The sequence below is a fragment of the Betta splendens genome, chromosome 11 (assembly GCF_900634795.4).
Source record: "Betta splendens chromosome 11, fBetSpl5.4, whole genome shotgun sequence".
Classification (NCBI taxonomy): Eukaryota; Metazoa; Chordata; class Actinopteri; order Anabantiformes; family Osphronemidae; genus Betta; species Betta splendens.
The window spans coordinates 5,082,353-5,102,767 of record NC_040891.2 but is presented as its reverse complement, the minus strand read 5'-3'; the positions used below and the strand labels follow the sequence as shown (position 1 = coordinate 5,102,767).

Below are 20,415 nucleotides of genomic sequence, written 5' to 3'. Positions count from 1 at the left end.
TGTGTGTGTGTGTGTGTGTGTGTGTGTGTGTGTGTGTGTGTGTGTGTGTGTGTGTTTGCGCGTGTGTGTGTTTCTTTTCTATGCCTTTATGTGTCTAAATGTCATCGACTGTCTGTCAGCCCTTGGGCTACTTCCTCCATCTCCACCCTCGTTTACAGTGAGTGTGTCTCCTCGTCACAGCTTCATTGCTTTCCTCTGTCCTGCTTCAATTCCAAAAACCTTCTAACTTCTCCTTCGTGTGTCCAGTCTTATTCCCGTCCCCATCTCATCCCTCATAGATCCCATTTTTTCACCCCCTTCAGTCCTAATATCTCCCATGCATTATCTATCAGCTGTTGCTTGTCAGGGTCTCCAGGCCTGTGTAATAGGAGACACGAGGAGGGCAGATTCCGCAGCGTCACATTAATTTGCTGTGGCTAAGTGTTCGAGCGCTGGAGCGAAAATCGATGTGTCACCTGAAGCTTTATCTCCAGCGTCATCGCCGCTGACACAAGTACACCAGTTGCCCTTTCCAGCGGCTGCCAGCTCCAAAACTCACATCAATATAACCTTTTTATTCCAGAAAGCAGGTTAGTCCACTGCTTTGGAGCAGGGGGAAATAGCTTGACAGCGGTGCATGGTCACACATGCACATATCTAACAATTCTATGTCTTATTAGTCGAGATTAAAGTTTAGTTAGTTAGTTAATTAATCCTTAAATACAAGATATTTATTATTATAAAGGTAGAATTCATCTGTATTCATTATTGTGTTCTAGTTATGTTCCAAATGTGAAATATAAAGAGGTAAGGATTGTGAACATACTAATTAATAACAATAAAGTATTGTAGGTAAATGTTTCTGCTCCACTGTTACTTCATAGACTTAGTGTGATCAGTAATTGCTCCACTCTTTCTGATGTTTGTTCATTAGGCAAAATTGTCAGTTGCATCCACTCACACCTCCACAGAAATCGTCTCATTTGGTTCCGTCGCCTGCGAGTGATCAAACGAATCAGACGGCGCCGGCGTCCTGTGTTCTTGTCATTCTGTCCCTCGATGAAATCAAAGTGTTTGGAATTCTTTCACTGAGGAACACTAATTATGCTGGAAATGCATCAGGAGATGAAGGCTGCTTTCTGAGTTATCAGTAACCTCTCATCTCTACTTACGATGAAAATGAAATTCATAGCACTCCCAAATTTGGAGGAAAATATGATGACAGTGCTGTAAGTCAGCTCCGTATATTATATTTTCCTCCTTGCATCTGCACGTATTGTACACTATATGTGTGTGAAAGCGTCTAAACTGTGCGTTTGTGTCCTTCGACGGGGCTCAAAGTAAAGAGTTTGAAAGCAACCAGGCAACCACATGCTGCATTCCTCAATAAAGGCTTTTCATTAGAGAGAACGGCATGAGAGGCAAAAAGTGCTTCAACTTGTGATGTGTGTTTCTTTACTGGGCCATCAGACCGGATAAAGGCAGCATGGAACCACTGGAGCTCTTGTTTATTCCATCTCCCCTCATGGAAGGAGCCAGGATGAAGGCAGATGCCATGTTAGGGGTTGAACTTACTTATTAACTCCATTCTGTTTGAAGTGAATTAAAGAATGTCTCTTCATCTATTTTTTTGGTAATGAAATATTTAATTCCACCAAGAGTGAGAAGAGATTAATTAAAATGGTGACTTGCAAGCGAAATAGTCTTTTTCTTCTTCCCCTTTCATTTTATTATCTGTGATTAGGACTGGGCTCTTGTACTCAGGGAACACAGGGAATATTTCAGCTAACTAGAAACTTCTGTTTGAGAGGCTGAGTTGATTTTAGAAATGTTTACTTATTGATGTGTCTTCCTCCTGTCAATTATTGATGGGTGTTGAAATGCATCATCTACTGACTCATACTTAGCAGGTCTGATGCCAAATAGCTGCCCGGGTAGCATCAGGACCACGGACAGCTCCTAAGCCTCGTACGCTGACAGATGCATGAATAGCAGCATAGTCGGCACACTAACAGTCCAGTGCTCCTCTAATAAGGCTGCTGCTCTGTTTTGAGCTATAACAAGGATGTGTTCGCTGTGTGAGACTATAGTATCTTACGCTCAGCTATTGGCTACTTTACTATTCATATGTCATACATCAATGAGACAGTCGAGAAATGCAACGGAACCACCTTTATTTAAAGCAGCTGGACACCTTGAGGTTCTTGAAGCTGTGAACTACTTCCAATGTCCATTAGTACAGAAATGCATGAAGTTAGGTTTTAACACCAGAGGAATCACATCAGAACACATTTACTTGCTTTAGTCCTACAGTATCTGGGCTGCTACTGTATCTGCTCCCATCGTGGCTCTTAATACACCGTGAAGAGCCTTCAACACTGCTCTGTGTTGTGGTGAGTGCACGTTTGGCCCCTCCACCCCTATTTATAACGGGTCTAATTTGCAACATGATACACTTGCATACATTTGCATACAACAGGATAGGAGGCAGAGTCTGGTTATACTGTATCAAGCCCTTCTGCCACTAGTAAGTAGCTTGAAGGATCCAGACAAGTTACGAGTGTGTTTTCCTGTATGAAAACACAGCGCTGCACATCACACAGACACACACAATACACCCACGCATCCGAAGGAGACTCAGCAAGGTGTTTTAATCTTAACGGGAGGGGGCGGGGGGGCATTTGTAATTTCTCATCCGCCGCTAATTAGAGCGGTAACAAGGCCCAGGAGAAGTGACGGCTGCTGGTTTAGACGTCTGCCGGCTTGACAGCGGGGTTAATTAACAGCCTTCCGCCAAGATTAAGATGGGACAAAAACTAAATAGATCAAGATGCACGCAAACGCATAGCGGCGCCCATAAACATGCACTGGTGCCCGCACGCGCGTACACACAGTAAACACCCCTTCCGCTGAGAACTTAAATGAAGATAGCCACGCCATCCCATCAATTTCAGCAGGAAATTAGCCTCCCACTCAACAGGACAGGCTTAGTAGACACAGACACACAGGTGCCTCAGACCTAATGCTTTCATACACCACTGTGACTTATTGATACTGGCACATGCACAGGAGAATCATTTTGTTGATCCTCTGAATATGGCTCCTGAGAGAGAGCAGAGAAAGTAAATGTCATTCAGGGGCTGACAGCTATGTGGCTGCAAACCCTTTTAATGCCCGCGCTGTATTCCCTGCTGAGCTTATGCAATGATCCTTCGCCTCCTCCCTCCTGTTGTAATGTCACATGTGCGGCGCTGGTCTGAGTCCCTGTTCCTGCCTCACCTGGTGGTGGGTGCACTCATGCTCACACGGATCCTCGGTGCCAAGTTAATGTGGCAGCACAATGACCGGGCTTTAGCATGTGTTGCCTCCCTCACCAGCTGTCCTAATGTAACTCCTGCTTCAGAGGACTCCATTTGGACAGAGAGCCCGTATGAATAAAATAAAGCACTTTCTCTTGATAAATCTATCTTTGGCCCGCGGGTTCAGGAGATTGGGAGATGGAGACGCGCGATGGGCCCGTAAGTACATGAGAGAGTAGAAAAGACAGCGGAGAGTATTCTGTATATTTTTATAAATTCAACATTTACACTTTACTTTTCACACTGACTGTGGGGAGTAAGTGAGCACACAACAAGGTGTCCTCACATATGAAAATAACAAGCTTCCTCATAGTTCAATATTATCAGAACACTTTCACACGTAGACCGTGGTCACTTATGAAGGTGGGCTGCGTTCGCACCTTCATCCACTGCAGCCAATGTGTTAATGTTATGCTCGTGTACCTTTATGGTGTATGGTGGGCACAAAATGAAAGGATCGTTGCCATAGTTACTTGCACTTTAATATAGCGCGGCCTGTGAAAATTCAACTGATCCTTGAGATGTCCGATCATTTGATATGACGACGATCAGCAAGCAGTTTGTGTAAATGTTGTGAGCAGGGAAACTTTAGCCTAACTAGTTATTATTATACAGTTAGTGTTTCAATAGAACAGGTAATAAATAATCACATTGAATAATGTGTAATCATGTGGATGCTTGTATACAGTATATTAATATAATTTGAATACACAGGAGGAAATTAGCCCGTAGCTTAGCATAACGACTAACCTAGCTTATTCTGTAGCAGAATAAGAGCTAATACATATGTATAGCCTATTATCTTAGGTATTCTAATTCTGCAAATGAATGCAAATTTAAAATAGTTTCTGATTCATTGCTGCTGCAATATTGTTTGTATGTAATTATATGACAGTTGTGATTATGTTTTAGCTCATTCAGACGCTGTAGATCAGATATTTCGGCAAAACTGTATTTACTGTGTACGACTACTGTATGAACATACTTGCACATTGACTTGGCTCTTGTTCCACAAGAACAAATGCATTGTTTGAATTGACAGTAAAAAAGAAGAGTCACAGTCAGATGATGGTGGACTACAAACCAAAGTAAATTCACAGCGTTCAGGCCACATCCGAAGCAGACGAGGCCTTTCTCCAGACTAGACACGTCTTCTGCTGCACATGAATTGCAGTGGCACTCTGCCTCGCTCCTATTCACATTCTGATTCATCCGCTGTGTAAGAGGCGCTGTCTGCGATGTATAATGCAAAGCTGGAGGAGGGTTCGTGTGGAAAGAGGAAGGAGGCCTTGGTCCCATTACAAAGAAGAAGTTGTGGTGACGTGCCTGCTAACTGCTCCCCACATTAGCACCCCTAGAGATTCATGCCTAGATGACAGGACAACGCTCAAAGAGGAAGTGGGAGAAAGCGACCGGGGAGGGAGGGAGGGAGGGGGAACAGAGGGAGTTGTCTGACCTCAAAGCAAATGTGGGAAAGGAACGCGAGAAAGCTGCTGAAGGGAGGGAAAGGTGAACAAATGAGGGAAGACAAGACTGGAAGTCGGAGCTGCAGGCGCTGAGAAAGACGTGGACGCTACAGTAGGTGATGTCAGGGAAGAAGGGGAGACGACAGGAATGTTGGGAATGAGTGGAAACAGCGGGAAGAAGGAGGAGAGAAGGATGTCAGAGTCTGAAATGAGGAGGATGGAGGGAGGGGCTGGGGCTGAAAGTTTCATGAGGGTGTCACTATGAAGGCACTGGATTTTCTCACACCATCTGTGAAAGAAGCGGCGTTCCTCGGGGGGCGGCTGATGCTGAGCTTGTGTGTGTGTGTGTGTGTGTGTGTGTGTGTGTGTGTGTGTGTGTGTGTGTGTGTGTGTGTGTGTGTGTGTGTGTGTGTGTGTGTAGAAGGGAGTATTTTGGGAGCTGCGGTGTCTCTGTTTGGGGACTTAAGGCGCTCCGTGTGGCCAGAGGATGCGTTGTTTTGCCGTTCTTCACATATCAACAGCGAGCTCCGCGGGGACGGGGCTGCAGAAATGTAAGCAAAACGGAGAGAACGAGACAGAAATACCCACGTATCCCTCGTCCCTCTCTGTGTAATTCATGGCCTTCAGCTCTGCTATACACTTCAGTTGTGCTCTGCTAAAACCCCTTTTTCTATTTCACGCTGCTATTCAGTATCATCCGCAGCAGCCTTGCGGTTTCTTTCATGTCCATTTCCACTCACCTGGAGGTACAGAGAGGGTTTTTTCGAAGCCCCCGGCCGCTGGACCTCACGTACCAGAACGCATTTAGCTTGTAAAAATGCTAAACGAGGAAGGTACGCGCTCTATTTGTCATTAATTGGCACGGTGCAACCATAGATTACCGAACATGACAGTGTCTTTTTCAGAGAAATCTATGTGCCGTGACCTCTCTGGCACTATTACAGCAAGGTCAGAGAACACAGAGGGAAACCAATCAATATTATATTGAGTGCGAGAGCCGAACCAAGTCTGATGCAGAAGGATGAAAAGTGTGACAAGAGGAGGAGAGGAGTACGAATGGGGGGGAACTCAGGGGGAGGAAAGGGGAGGGGGGGACAGACAGACAGAAAGAAGGAAGAGCCATCACGGGGGGAGGAAAACGGCATCGCGAGCGCGGAGACGCTGAGTCGGAGAGGGTCACGGATGAAGGATTGGAAAAGGTAGAAATGGAGGATCGGGAGGAAAAGCCCCGAAGGCGGCCGCGAACCCGCAAGCGGCGGCGGTATCAGGCCAGAGCAGTGGCACGAGTACAAACACACGAGGCGACGCCCGTGAACGACTGTTGTGTTTGAGACGCGATCAGTCTGGGGAGAATGTTCTGTAGCCGCAGGCACAAACACAGACTGCCACAGGGAGGTGTCTGATAACTCTGTAGACAGTAAATACAGTGTTGGATGACTGGCTGTGTAGAAACGCGTACATGAACTGGCCGTGCACGGTATATATTGGACGTGAAGGCGGAAGTGTGTTATATATTGTAGAATAGCTGAGAGCAAAGTTTTACAGGAGAGGCTGGCGGCTCAAACGTCTCCAGGACGAAGAGGAGAGGTCGAGTTTAATATGAAGAACTTGAAAGCGAACAAACTGACTTTTGACTCTTACACTTAAATCAAGGCGGGTTTACCGCCTTGTATTTTCACCCTCTGCATTGTGTGACTCTCAGCGGTCCTCCAGTGGGACGCACTGACCACCTGTTCTCCCTCTAGGAAGAGGAGCAAAGTTAGGGAGCCTGTCAATCAGGAAGGGAGGCGGAGCCGGGAAGTTGTGGAAGAGCGGAAAACACACAAGGAATAGAAAGTAGAACCCAGTGATAAGGGGTTTCACATTTCAGGCTGATGAATAGAGATGTAAAGACAACACATATTAGCGTGTGTGTGTGTGTGTGTGTGTGTGTGTGTGTGTGTGTGTGTGTGTGTGTGTGTGTGTGTGTGTGTGTGTGTGTGTGTGTGTGTGTGTGTGTAGCAGATAACGAGGCGGCTTGTGAGTGCTCTGTGTTTACTCTAATTAACTACATCAATACTGTCAGGCAGCTTTTCAGCGTTTGATCGGCTCCGGGTGCCTGCCAAAAAGTCTGCAAAACACACCCGTCAATCACAGCCGCCGTCCTTTCATGCTAATCTTTTTCGGAAAAGAAAAAGCACAAAACGAAAAAAAACCGAAAAAAAAAAAAACCAAAGCGATTCATCGACTTCCTGGAATGAAACGCGTGTCACCGGTCAAGTCGCACGGATGGGAGGGCTTCCCATGATTGTGATTCCACTCTCATTCCATTCCACTTCTGCTCCACCTTTCGCTCACGACATCCATTACTCCACCTCCCTCCCTCCTCGCGCGCGCGCGCGCACGCACACACACACGCACACACCTGTGCGCACACGCACCGCTGGCCCCGCTCGCTGAATATGTAAATCGACATCTGCTCCAGTACCCAATCTCCAGCCCTCGCCATGTGTCTGATATGCAAATGCGGCCGAGGCGGTTGCTTCACTCCACATCTTCCCTCTTCTCGCCGCTTCCTCTCCTCGGCTCCTCACCAGAGGAGGAGCGGGCGAGAGAGAGAGAGAGAGAGAGAGAGAGAGAGAGAGAGAGAGAGGGGCTTCAAACAAAACCCGATAATGATGTTGTTTCGGGTGGATGTTACACACACAAACAGGCGTGTGAGCAGCAGCGAGGAGCTGGGCTTATTAGAGAACAATAGCAGGGGAACCGGGAGAGAGCTGCTGAGTGTGGGAGGAAGGACAAAGCTCCAGCACCTCTGGAGCGCCGTGCGGCTCCCTCATTAACCGCGCACTTGCCGCCTCGCCTCGCCTCGCCGCCGTTTCCAGCGACACCTCGCCCGCCGTAATGAGCCCAGAGGTGGACGCCTCGCTGAAGCCCCTCGCGGCCGCGGCGGCGGTGGACGGCGTCCCGCTCCAGAGCCATTGTTCCCAATCCAGGTCCTGGCGTGCGCTTTGATTTATAAAGGATGAAGCGGGACGAGGCCCGTTTCCCAGAGATCCCCAGTTGGCTGCGCTCGCAGCGTTTGGGTTCTGAGTGAATACATGAATGCTGAAAGGCTCCGCGCGTGAGGCCGCACGCGTGTGCGACCGCAGCGGAGGGCAGCGCTGGGTGTTCGTCCAAATGTAGGAGGCGGGGATGCTCTGAAAACAACAGGAATAATCCCACATAAGTGCTGGTTCTGTCCAAATGGAGAGTAAAAAGCACAGCACTGTGTGTCCTGATACTGCTACAAAGGTACGAGACCAACCAGGGGAGGTCATCAAACAGTACATGAGGAAAAACAGACACGTTTATTAATTTCATTTGTCAGTTTGACCTCGTTTGCACCATGATGACCTGAGATCTGGACAAAAATGTTTAACGGCGGTGGACAGGTGATGTAACACACAGAAATGTTGTTTTCCACCATTAATTTTAATAAAAGTAAAAACAAATGGAAAACATTTTCCAGAAATTTGACATTTGGATAAACTGCTTTTGGATAAACGAACATGAGTAGTGATAACACGAAGAAATTACAGCCGCGAGTCAGCATCAGTGAACACTAGAATCCACAAACAAGCATCTGATAAAAGCTCCACAAAGGCAGCGACGGAGGTGAGTCACATTCAGACGATCGGCAATTAGGAGCGCGTCAGTCAGATCCCTTTAGACTTTCAAAGGGTGCGCTCGGTGTCTAATTTGCAGGTGGTCACAATCCTTCGTCGGGTTCCTGGTCAGACCTCGCTTTGATGGTCGCCGCCGCTGTGCGTTTTCCTTTCACTGCCTTTGTTTTTGTCTGCTGCTGTGTCATGGAGGTATTTGATTCTTCGGGAAATTCACAGGCAAAGGTGTTTTGCTGCGGAGGCCGGTCACACAAGATAAAGTACAACGGCATAATCGATTACGCCACTAAGCCACATAGGAATGAATCAAGGGGAAAACTGATAATCAATTGTTAATGAGTGCAGTGCTGAGTACTGGAAAGAACAAGCAGTATATTAATAATTCTGTACTTAATGATAAGTGGACTTTGAGTAACCGCAGAGCACATAATAAGATGATGAGTGTTGGAGAACAGGCCGGGAGAGGGTTTAATGACACATCACTTATTACTCATTAGTAGCTGAAACAAACTGGCAACAACTCATAAAAATAATGTATAGCATGACTTATTTTTACATTGTAGCCTCAGGTAAAGTGACACATGATACTAAGTAGTCTCTTAATGATCATGTCATACTTAAGGACTAATTCAGTGTGTGGTGTGTACATTACAGCTGCAGATTCATAGTAACTTCCCTCTGTGAGGATGATACCTGGGAATCCTGGAAACGATAAAAAAAGAAAAACATACTCAAGCACAGACAACTGATGATCCTTTTACCGAAACCTATTGATTTGCATTGTTTTGCCTTTTTTTTTTGTTCGAATATCGATCGCGTTGTGGCATCTGATACAGGAGAGACGGAATCCTGCTGTTGAAAGCAGATATTGAAGTGAAATTCCTGGACTCAGTAATGAATATGAACATTGAATTGTGAGTTTCTGTTCCGATCTTAACTGGAATTACGCCTTTATCCATTATGCATGTGCTGCGAGTCAATGGCAAATGTCATAGCAGAGCAAACGGCCGCGTTCACAGTCACTGCACCGATGTTTGCAGACGATGCTCTGATGAAGCAAAGACCAGCTACAGAAGCCTATGGATCACATGAAGGTCAGAGGAAGGTCAGGGTCCGCTGTGGATTTTTTATTATTAATGGGCTGAATGTACTGTACACGAGAATGGATTCTTCAGAAGCCCTTTATTGTCTTTGAAGCTTTCAGCTGGAACGCAGCTAATGGGCCACAGCGTTGTCTTAAATGCCCTGCAGAGCTCGGCTGCAGCTCATGCTGTAGAGACGTTGGTTCATTATGTCACTGAGTGTGTTTTATTGATAAAGAACACATTGGTTTTCATTGCGTTCATGTCTTTCATCCCAGCATGTGGCCACCAGCGACCGCCTGTACACAAGGGCCGCTCAGGAAGCAGTACTGCAGCGCCCTCCAGTCGTACCCGCATACGGCTGTGACCTGGATTAAACAAGCAGGTGATCCATGTGCAGGGAAAAGTGCAGTCATCCTCGGCGCCGCACGCCCAAACGCTCAGCACGCGCCCGAGCACAGTAAACCGCAGTAATAGCTCTGCCTCCGCATTAGCATTTAGATTTGAGGGAAACCTGAGTCTTTCTCAACGCGTGTTCCTGTTCAGCCACACGTCGCCGAAGCCGAGGTTCTGTGAGCGGAGACAGGTCCACGCGCTGGGTTCTGGAGCATCGGAGTGGAACCGAACAAGTTTGTGTCGGAAGAAAACCTGGTTGAGGTCTCGTTAGTGTTAATTTGAACATTAAATAAACGTTAATTGAAATCAATTTTATACAAAAGCATGTCACTAATCTTAAATAAACGTTAATTGAAATCAATTTTATACAAAAACATGTCACGGATCTTCACAGTTTCATTGCTTTGTTTAAATGTTGTCTCGTGTTTCCAGCATTGTGTCATCGTCATCAACATTGTTCTTGTCACTGTCTTTCAGAAGTTTAAACTTTTTTCCTACATATTAATGACAAACCTTTGCCTGCACACCTCCCAGCACATCTGCTGTCTTTAACATGTATTACTGTTCATTTTCTTCTTCTTCTCCCTGCAGCACTGCCTCGTTACAGCTGCCCTTCTAAACACACAAACCTACACATAACCCACTACTTTCTTACAACACAAACAGCAATGACAGTATGTGAGTGTGAGGTTTTCCTCCTACTACCTTTAAGTGAAAGACGCAGTTTGACCTACAATTGCTCTTCCATCATAAATTGGCAGCCAGATGTCTCATTTAACTTCTCAGTATAAAAATGAGCCAATTTCCCCTTAAATATGCATTTGGCTAAATAAACGTGATTGACAGATCCTAAATCCATCTACTATAGCGCATCCGGTCGGCCTTAAAATAGCAACAGCGCCTGGAGTTTGACTATGATTAGCTTAGTTTAATTTCCTCTGCAATGACTGAATCATTAATATCCGTGGATGGATTATTGGATTTGAATATCTGAGCTTGTATCACCAGGAAAAACTGGGATGTGAATGAGTGTGACGGGATGCGATGGAACAGCATTTATTTATTTGTTTGTGTGACTTCTGCTTTACTGCTATAACCCCTGAATTATTCATTCCTCCAACACAGCTCCTTCATGATGCTCCCGTGTTTCCCCGTGATCCCGCTCAACACCGATTCAAAGCTTTTTCCCTTTTTTACACGAACTTAGTGTGGTTGTGTTCATAGGCCGCCTTCCTCAGCCTCTCAGCGTGTGACTTCATGCTTCTCACACACCGTGCAACGCGTGTGGACGCCTTCTACTTGGTAACAGCACCTTCCCGGGCGCTCGGCTGCTCCGTAGGTGGACAGCTCGTTGTCAGCCCCTTCAGCCCTTCGCAACGCGGGCGCGAGCGTGAGCGCGCGCACGTGGGCCCATCATTAGCGTCTGGAGCACAGACTCAGTGGGGGGAAGGTGGAGAGGAGATGGATAGACAGAGAAGGGAAGAGGAGAGAGATGAGATGGATTCAGGGCGGGGGATATTCAGGCACATCATTAGCGCCAGGGATGGAGAGATCTGGAAATAGAGGAGTATAATGAAGATAAGACAGCTCATTTGGGACTTTAAATTTACAAAAAAATATAGGGGGGAAGTGGAGTGTGAGCCTTTCAGCTGCCTGCACCCTGCCATGCCTTCACACAGCAATACAGTATGTTTTCAAAGCTCACCTAATTGTCGATTGCTCGAAATCCTCATACAAAAGACGACGTACGTTTAGCCCAGACTAATTAACGAGGAGCCTGATTGTGATTAAAAATAAAGGGGTTTGTTTAATATTGATTTTTTTTTTACTACACAGTGGAACCTCGCTTCATCTGTGGCACAGATGAAGCTGCTTCCCAATGTGAAGTGCATTAGGAGAAGCACTGGCAATTAGACTATGTGCACCAGAGCAGCCAGTCTACTGTTCCAGCTGGTTTCCACACATATGTGCATGAAAGAGAAAGAAACTTACTGGCAGGTAGACCCCGGTATCCGTCGAACGCAGCTTATCCTGTCGGCGTCTGGAGTTTCATCAGTTCTGTTTAATTTCCTCTGTCAAAGCTGAAACATTCATATCCGCACGCGAATTATCGGGTTTAAGTATCTGAGCTTGCGTCACAAGAACTTGAGGGGTAAAAAAAAAGCTCGAAACGTGGACGCGGAATCTTAAGCGGGGCTCTAGATGCGAGCGGCGGATTCCAGGGAATAGCACAGAAGTTGTATTGACGTCCATCACTTGTGTTCTGCCGCAGCCTCAGAGACTATCGAGATCCACGGATCAAAGACGGCGCATGAAAAGCAGAAAATGCAGCAATGATTGGCTAAAAGGGAGAATGATGAAAAAGATCCAGGCATGGTAGATGTGTAAAGGAGGAACATTTGACTCTAGATCATTCACTCAGCGAAGACAGTGGTCACACGTGTAGAACATACTTAACTTTATAAAAGAAACAATAACTGGAGTATATATTTATGAAGAGACGGATAAAAAAACTGAGAATGAAGATATGATTCGGTGAAAGAGAGGGAAAGATAAAAAAAAATTGATGAGAAAGTGTGTGTGTGCAACTTGACCTGGTCTGCTCATGTGGATGCGTGTGTGTGTGTGTGTGTGTGTGTGTGTGTGTGTGTGTGTGTGTGTAAGAAAGCTGTCAACTACCCCAGGCGAGAGAGTTCTAGCAGTGTGTCAAGCTAATGGGCAGAAACTGGGGCATAGTGAATAATTCAACAGCTTTTTAGGGAGAGGAGACATTTCCAATATCTTCCCTTGGGAAAAACTGAAGGACCCTGTTCTCATAACACACACACACACACACACACACACACACACACACACACACACACACACACACACACACACACACACACACACACAAACACACACACACACACACACACACACACACACACACACACACACACACACACACTTTAGTGTGGTCCAACAGGTGCTACACTAATATTGTGGTTTCTATAAACAAACACAGCAGCAGCTCACTCAAACTCATTGCAATTCTCTCTCTCTAACGCCCTCTCTCTCTAACTCTCTCTCTCTCTAACTCTCTCTCTCTCTAGTTGCTAAAAGTTGGTCAACTTGGTTACATGGAATTTCACCGTCACCTGTGTGCCTGAGGAAGACTTGGTGCCAGTTATCTGCCTCATACTTTACGGTGCGTCAGGTTCAGTTCAACAAATCCTACATAACAGTCGCCATCAATCACATACAGAACTCTGTTACCTGCTGTGGCCTAAGCCCCACTTAGTGAAAAGCACCCCAACTTATAATGGTGGTGTCTAAATAGTAAGAGAGACAATTCTGAGCTTGGCGTTAGTGGAAAGGATGGGCTTGAAACGCTGCACGCCAAAATAAAAGCACGCTGTGGTTTATTTGATCAATGTGGCTGTTCTGTTACTGTACTCAGCCAAATTATGAGAACAGGAACACTATAATGAAGCGAAAACTGCTGAATCAGTTGAATGGCCTTTGGTTCAGTGATTTGCAAACTGTTTAAAAGGCTACAGTAACTGGCCATTGTTCAAAGAGCCCTAATTAACATTGATTACCTTCAAAAGAAAAGTACAATAGAGCCTTGACAAACCATAAATAAGGCATGTGTGACTCTGTGTTGAGCAAACACTTAGCCACCAGTCACTTCAATGGGTGCAGAGCTCCAACTCCATCATGATTGTGTGGACCTGGACAATCACTAAAGTTAGAAGCTCAATGCCCATCTGTTCATTTATTACCGTTCCGAGGGGTTTTTGCGTCGCAGCCACTTCAGGCCCATGAAATGATCTGCAACAGGTGTGTGTTTGAAATGTCCTCTGGCTAATCTCCCGTCAGATCAACAGCCCGCTACAACATCACGTCCCAATAGACTTGCACAATAGATTTTTCACGGAAATAGAAGTAGATAATAGAAATACACATGTGGTCCTTCACAAAACAGGTCTTTAACACACAAACAGCATCGAGCTCCGTCTCAGGTCAAAGCGTCCAACAAGCAAGCGCTCCACCTGAAAGTGTTCCTCCCTCTGAACTCTCAGCTGCCAAAGAGTCAAATCTTATGTAACGCATGACATTTACAACAAGGTCCGTTCCCTGTCTACCTATCCGCCATCCCTCCCCCTCCCTCCCACCCTCCCTCCATCTCTCCATATCCAATCCGACTCTCTGACATTTAATTAGTTGGCGAGTGGAGGACGCCTCGCTGCATCAGCCCTGTAGTGTTGCTGACCTTTTCAGGCTGGGTCACTCATCTGCCATTAGCGCACCGTCTCCACGCTAGTGCCCCCACTTCACGCGCGCACGCGGCGCGCACCCTGCCGCCGCACCGGCGAAGCGGACCCCCCGGCGCCGTGGAGATGAGCCAGCTGGCGACAGGAAGGCGGAGCTTCCCCTTCGCGGGGAACCAGATTGAGTCAAACGTGTGCGTTTGGTGGTGTGTGATCCAGCCATATTGCGTGTGTGTGTGTGTGTGTGTGTGTGTGTGTGTGTGTGTGTGTGTGTGTGTGTGTGTGTGTGTGTGTGTTTGCGCCTCTTTGTACGTCGATGGTCTCGGGGGTGCGTTGTTTGTGCGTACGAGGAGGAGAACTTTCAGCCCGTTGCATCACTTTAATCAGCTACTATAAGAGGAGGCCAACCAGAGTTATCCTTTCATCTCTAGTGACTGTAAAATGCCCTTTGCAGCGCACATGTGCATCAAAAGCTGTACCTGCACGCTCACAGTCCGAGCCAATCAAAAGTTTCCTGTTCTGCCCCCCCCATCTCGGCGCAGCTGTGACATATCGCCCGGCAACATCAGCTGCCACACACCTCCCATCAGAACCGGTTTGGAGGTCTTTTAATCCGCCCGCTAAAGGAGTCTTTCCTGTCAGTGGAGGGGAACGTGAGGCCAATACCAAGAGCGGGGGGATGCTGTGAAGGGATCCGGGCTCAGGGCCTGGCACGTCCAGCTACACAACCGGACCCACAGTCCTCTGCTGGACCGCTGCCCGGGCGTCGTTTGCCACGCTGAGAAGTTGGAAAACATCCCCCACAAAGAAGGAAGAGACACGGCTCCATGCTGGCGGGGGAGTAATGGCTGATCGGACAGAGGTAAACATAAGGACGAACACCAGGGGAACGTTACTGTTCCATTTCATTTCCATTCCAGTTTACAGTGCAATAGTTTTATAGGAACATTTTGTTGTTCAGGTTGTTCATTAGGTCTGACACTGGGTTCTGGTCACCACAATCGTGATGTCTTCCTGTTTTGGTCAACATGCCATGTGTGCGTAGCTGGTGTCCCCACGGCACAGCTACTGACACCCCTGAGAAGCAACAAGGAGCTGAAGGCTCTCATTACGGCCCCTCCATCATGGTGTCGCTGGCATGATGTTTGTCCCATGCCGTCTTCCTCTGGGCGGATCAGAACCTCTCACATCCCGGCTGGCGGGCGAGTGTGACTTGCTGTTTACCTGGCGACTCGGACAGGTGTCCCAGCTAGAGATGGAGAATCCATCACCTGGGGCGGATTTCTGTTTTCCCAGCCTTCTATATAGTCTAGATTTCTATATATATACGGCAATAAAAAAGTGTTTCAAATGCCTCCATTTGAAGACAAGAAACCCCGACAGCCCAGCTAAGCCGACAACTAACGTGTGCAAACAGCTAAGGTGACGTGTCGCTAATCCCTTTGATTCCAAATAGCAAATAGAGTCCAAGCAGATGCATTGAGAGCACCCCAGGACCCCAACACAGCCTTTTTCACCTCACATGACACCTTTAGGTCAGGGCATCTTCCCATCACTCCTCCAGGCCTCTCACTTCAGTCAGACAGACACGTCGGGGCCCTCGGTGCCTCGTTTAGCAGCGCGGTTCGAGTGGAGCCGCTGAGTAGGCTATCACTAGCGCGCCCTCATGCCCCGTAAGTGAGACTTACAGTACAGTAAAGCAATGGAGGAGAACAAAGCGCTGATGCTACACCCAAGTTTCTTCTCCAGAATTTAATATAAAGCAGAGAAGTAGAATGGAGCAGCGAGAAATTCTGATCCCCCACTCAAACAACTAACATCCTCCCACGTGAGCTCCATTCAGGATCGGGGTCCAAAAGCATCACGTCGGGCGGGAGACGTTTTAAGTTATGCTCACGCACCTTTGTGCACTTTGGGCAGTGTTGCTGAAATGGACTTTAACATTTGATACTGACGTTGACGTTCATCCATTTCCTACACTTTTGATCTTCTGTTAAAGGTTTAGAGGAGGTTTATAAAGGAACCTTTCCACGCAGAGTAAAGCTGGTCTCACTTTGCTCAGTGAAGAAATCCAAAGCTTGACGGACGCCGTTGCGCCTCGTTACAGTTCCTCAGCTGTGATTAGACTGTCACTTGTTGTCACGCCCGGCTGTGGCTGTTATGGGGGTTTTTGTTTCCTTTTTTTTCCCACAACAGGCAAAAAATTGTCACACGTACTTGGGGAGGAAATCGCGGCCCCGTTCCAATCTGAGCCGGCAACTGTCTCCTCGAAATGCCCTCGAGCCGGAGAATATTTCCAAGCCACATATCTGCACAATTTATGCGTCCTTGAGCAATTCAAAGGATGCCTGCCCGCTCTGGGACGTTCCTCTACAGCTGGCCCTGACCTCTAATCTCCAAGGGAGGGAGAAGTGGGAGAATTTCCCCAGGGATCAACAAAGATACAATTATTATCTGGCCAAAAAGTGAGACAATTTGTTGGATAGAGTTTTGCATCAAATGTGGTGGTAAAAAAATGTCCATGTTTACCTTTAGCGATAGCTAAAGAGCATATATAGCCACAGGGAGCAGACTGGGATTGTGGAGTTATTAAAGTCTTCCCAAATGAGCCCTGGGAAAGAATGATAAATGGAGGCGTTTATTCGAGTTATTCCTGGGCACCGGAAGCTGCGGATGGTTTCCTAGACAGAAAGGACGAGCAGATAACGCGCGCGCTATTAAGAGACGTTCGCGCCCAACCGCTGGAGAAATGTCTATTTTTAACCCGCCTCTCTGCGACTTCTGTGTCTGGTTTTATTCCTGGACGTTCAAACCAAGGTGACAGCGTCTGCGCCGCGCACGCGCCGCGCACAGAGCCTCCATTGACGGAACAAAGCCCGAGCCTCTCGTAATTGAAGCGGCAGCCGAGTGGAGTGGCGCGTGGGCCGTCCTCTAATCAGACGCCGCGAGCCCGCGCGGCAGCAGGAACGCTCGTGCCGCTCGAGTGTCCTTGACGAGACGCCGGATCCCTCGCAGCTCCGCGATCGCCCGTCATGCGCGGACCACGGAAGAAAACGCGTTCACATGTTTCCAACCCAGTAAAACAGCAACATGGGTATTCCAGTGACAAAGCGCCTCGGATCTACGGGAGTCCTTAAATGCACCAGCGTGTGCCCATTGTGAGCGCGCGGCTTCTCTGCAGCTCTGCGCTTTTCAGACAGAATGTTTGGCAACGCTTTCATTTCTGCGTCTTCAGCTCGTGCTCCTGTCGCTTTTGTCGGCTGTCCACTGGCACCACCGCGCAACGACACAATTAATCATCTTCACTGCTATTTATTTGGGCCTTGAAACCTTGAAAGCTGCTCTTCTCGGAGGATCTGGTTTTCCAAATGAAACGTTTCATATTGTGTAAATAATATTCTTGTTGTCCAGTGTATAAATAACTGCAACACAGTTTATGCTGGAAGGTTGTGTTGACTGCACACAGGCTCACTCTCATCATGCGAGTTACTGGTAGCAGAGACGCTGTGATTACAAATATTTATTGATACAAAATCACATCCCCTCACTCTCTATCACGCACACATGTCTTTATCTGAGTCGTGTTCATCTAAACACGATCTTGTTGAGCATCGGACACGGTCTCAGCTGTCAAAGCGCTGAAAAGGTACGTTAACACACCTTGACTCAGTGTCTGGCTGACATACAAGCTGGGTTGGAAGCAGAACGGTGAAAGTGCAGCTGTTGTTGCCTGATGTGTACTTAGTGACAGCCTATATTTGGTGTTACAGTAAGTTGTAAATGAAATTATATATATAATATATAAATTTGTTTTCTTTCACACGGCAAATCCCGACTGACTTTTTGTTTAACTGTTGCTATATTTGTTTTTTCTTTGTCTCTCTAACAATAAAATAAATACAAATAATTAATAAAACTTAAAAATTAATAAAAAACATTTATCAGGTTTCCTTTAGCACAAGCCTCAATGTGAACGCGAAAAATCGCAATATCCCAGATTCTGTGTCCGTTTGTGCCCTTTATTCTAGTCATTGAACCTGAACTGAGGAATTGCAGAATTTTCCAATATTGCAATTCTTGTCTTGTCACACTACAGCGTGCTTTTAGCCCCCGGCCTCCTCCAACGTGACCCCCAGCTGCGAAGGCAGCTCCTCCGAGAAAAGGTTTTCCCAGTCTGATGTGGACACACTTGACTGGTCTGCACAGAGTCCTGACCTCATCACCTTTGGGATAAATTGGAAGCCAGGATTATCCAACATTAATGAATTTCACAACCGTGTGGAAGCCTGAAATCAAACGTGTGGAGCTTGTTAGAGCAGCATATTAATGCTGGCTTGGGTATGAGACCTTCAATGAGCACGTAGGGGTCCAGAAATCTGACAGGTCTGGTAAATTCCTGTCTCTTTTTTTAGCCTAGGAAATAGAAAACATAAAAAAAGATTGATGTAAATGAATTATTATTATAGCACAATTATTTTGTGAACAATTTCCTGCCTGGTATAAATTTCAAGTCACCTGTGCAACAGCAGCAGCTGCAGAGAAGCTGACCTCTATCCGGTTATGACACCATGCGAGATGTGAGTTCTTGTGTGGGACTTGGCGACGTTGGTGCATCGCATCCCAGCGAGAAAGCGCAGGAAAGCTTCATTAGTCTAAAGCTGAGCAACCTGGCGCGGGTACACTCTTCTTTCTCACGTCTTTCCCCGCTGCTCCCTCCACTTCGCCCTCTCCGGAGCTCTCTCCGGTGACTCGCTGTTCCAGAGGATGCCTCCAAAAATGGCGGCTTGGGGAACGCGGCTATTCCCCAGCCGAGGGGAAGGAGGGGAGAAGTTGTGCGTGTGTGTGGCTTTTTCTCCCCCCCCCCCCCCCCCTTTTATTTTCGCAGCCTTCTCTGATCTGATCTGATGTGAAATCACAAATTGGCCCCTAGCCGCTGCCCCCTGTGTACATAACAGAACTCATTAAAGAGAGGAGGGTTATTAAAAAGTGATGGATCGAGGGAGGACTCCGACAAGAAAAAGTGATTCTGTTTAATAAAAGAGACAGAGGAAGGAGAAGGAGTACGGGCTTCAGAAGGAAACTTAATGTTGAAAAGAGGCGAGGCAGTCGGGGGAGCTTTACGATTCACTTTCACAGAGGGCCTGTGCAAATATTCCAGATTCATCTGAGGCTTTGGACATGCTCAGATATTTATTTTCCAACAGATGATAACAGGGAATAGGACATCTTCTCCGCTGGCTCTGTTTCTGTGGCCTACATATGGCCTGTGCGAATAGACAATGTGATGGAGGAGGCAACAACTCATAAACTCGAGCCGCGACGTTCGGCGGAATGCGGAAAATACACCAGCGTAGTGGTCACTCGAGAGTAAAGCCTTTGTTAAATGGCCGCAGCGTCGAGGGAGGATGCGAAAGGTCTGTGGCGGCGGGTGGCACAGTGATAGCTCACGAGGTGCGACGGAACGAAAGAAGACAGCAAGAGAGAGGGGAGACGAGCGGGAGAGGTCTCTGCCAGACGGGGGGAGGAGGGGGGAGGAGGGGGGTTATGAGTTCCTTCCTGGTTGTTTGCTCTCCAGAGACCACTGTGGATCCAGATGGACTGAGCCTGCAAGGGAACAGAACGTGCATCAATATTGACTCGCTTCCCCTCGATTTGCCCACCAAGACTGGGTAATAAAAAAAAACAAAAGCTGGGTACACACATAGCTATTAACATGTGGATTTCCTAATGGGTTCAACCCCCCCCCCCCGGGCGCTGTGAGGCCCGAAACCCTGCATCACCTCAAATGTAAGAAATCACATGCTAATGCATCATCGAGAGAGCGCGAATGCGAGGAAGGGTTTGTGGCTGTCGCTTTGTATCTGTGTGTAAAGACTGAGCCAGCGTCTCCAGGAGCTGTGGGCTGAAGACAAGCCCGATCCGTCCCTGCGGATGAGTGAAACGGAGAGAGAAAAAGAGAGAGAGAGAGAGAGAGAGAGAGAGAGACATGGGGGAGGGCGGATGAGTCAGTGATGTCTGTTGGCTTTGCAGCTCTCCAGCGAGTCGCTGTGCAGAGCTAATCTGTGGCCTGCAGCGTCCCACCTGAATGCCTGTGCACAAGCCCCACCACCTGCCCCCTCCAGCCCCCCCCCCCCCCCCCCCCCCCCCCCCCCCATTTATTTATACACAATGCATAAAACACAGGGAAAAAGCGGCTCCCCCGGCAAACGTTGGGCTTTGCACAAGCTGATCCG

The 20,415-nt window shown here is 47.4% G+C and overlaps 1 long non-coding RNA gene across 1 annotated transcript; it reads right to left on the bottom strand.

The window, feature by feature from the left end:
* Nucleotides 1-8,665: 8,665 nt before the first annotated feature.
* Nucleotides 8,666-12,563, bottom strand: LOC114866057 (uncharacterized). The gene is made up of 2 exons (XR_003787599.2): nucleotides 11,919-12,563; nucleotides 8,666-11,479 (listed from the first exon to the last, which is right to left on the bottom strand). It is a non-coding gene; the product is annotated as an uncharacterized LOC114866057 (long non-coding RNA).
* Between the last annotated feature and the right edge of the window lie 7,852 nt (nucleotides 12,564-20,415).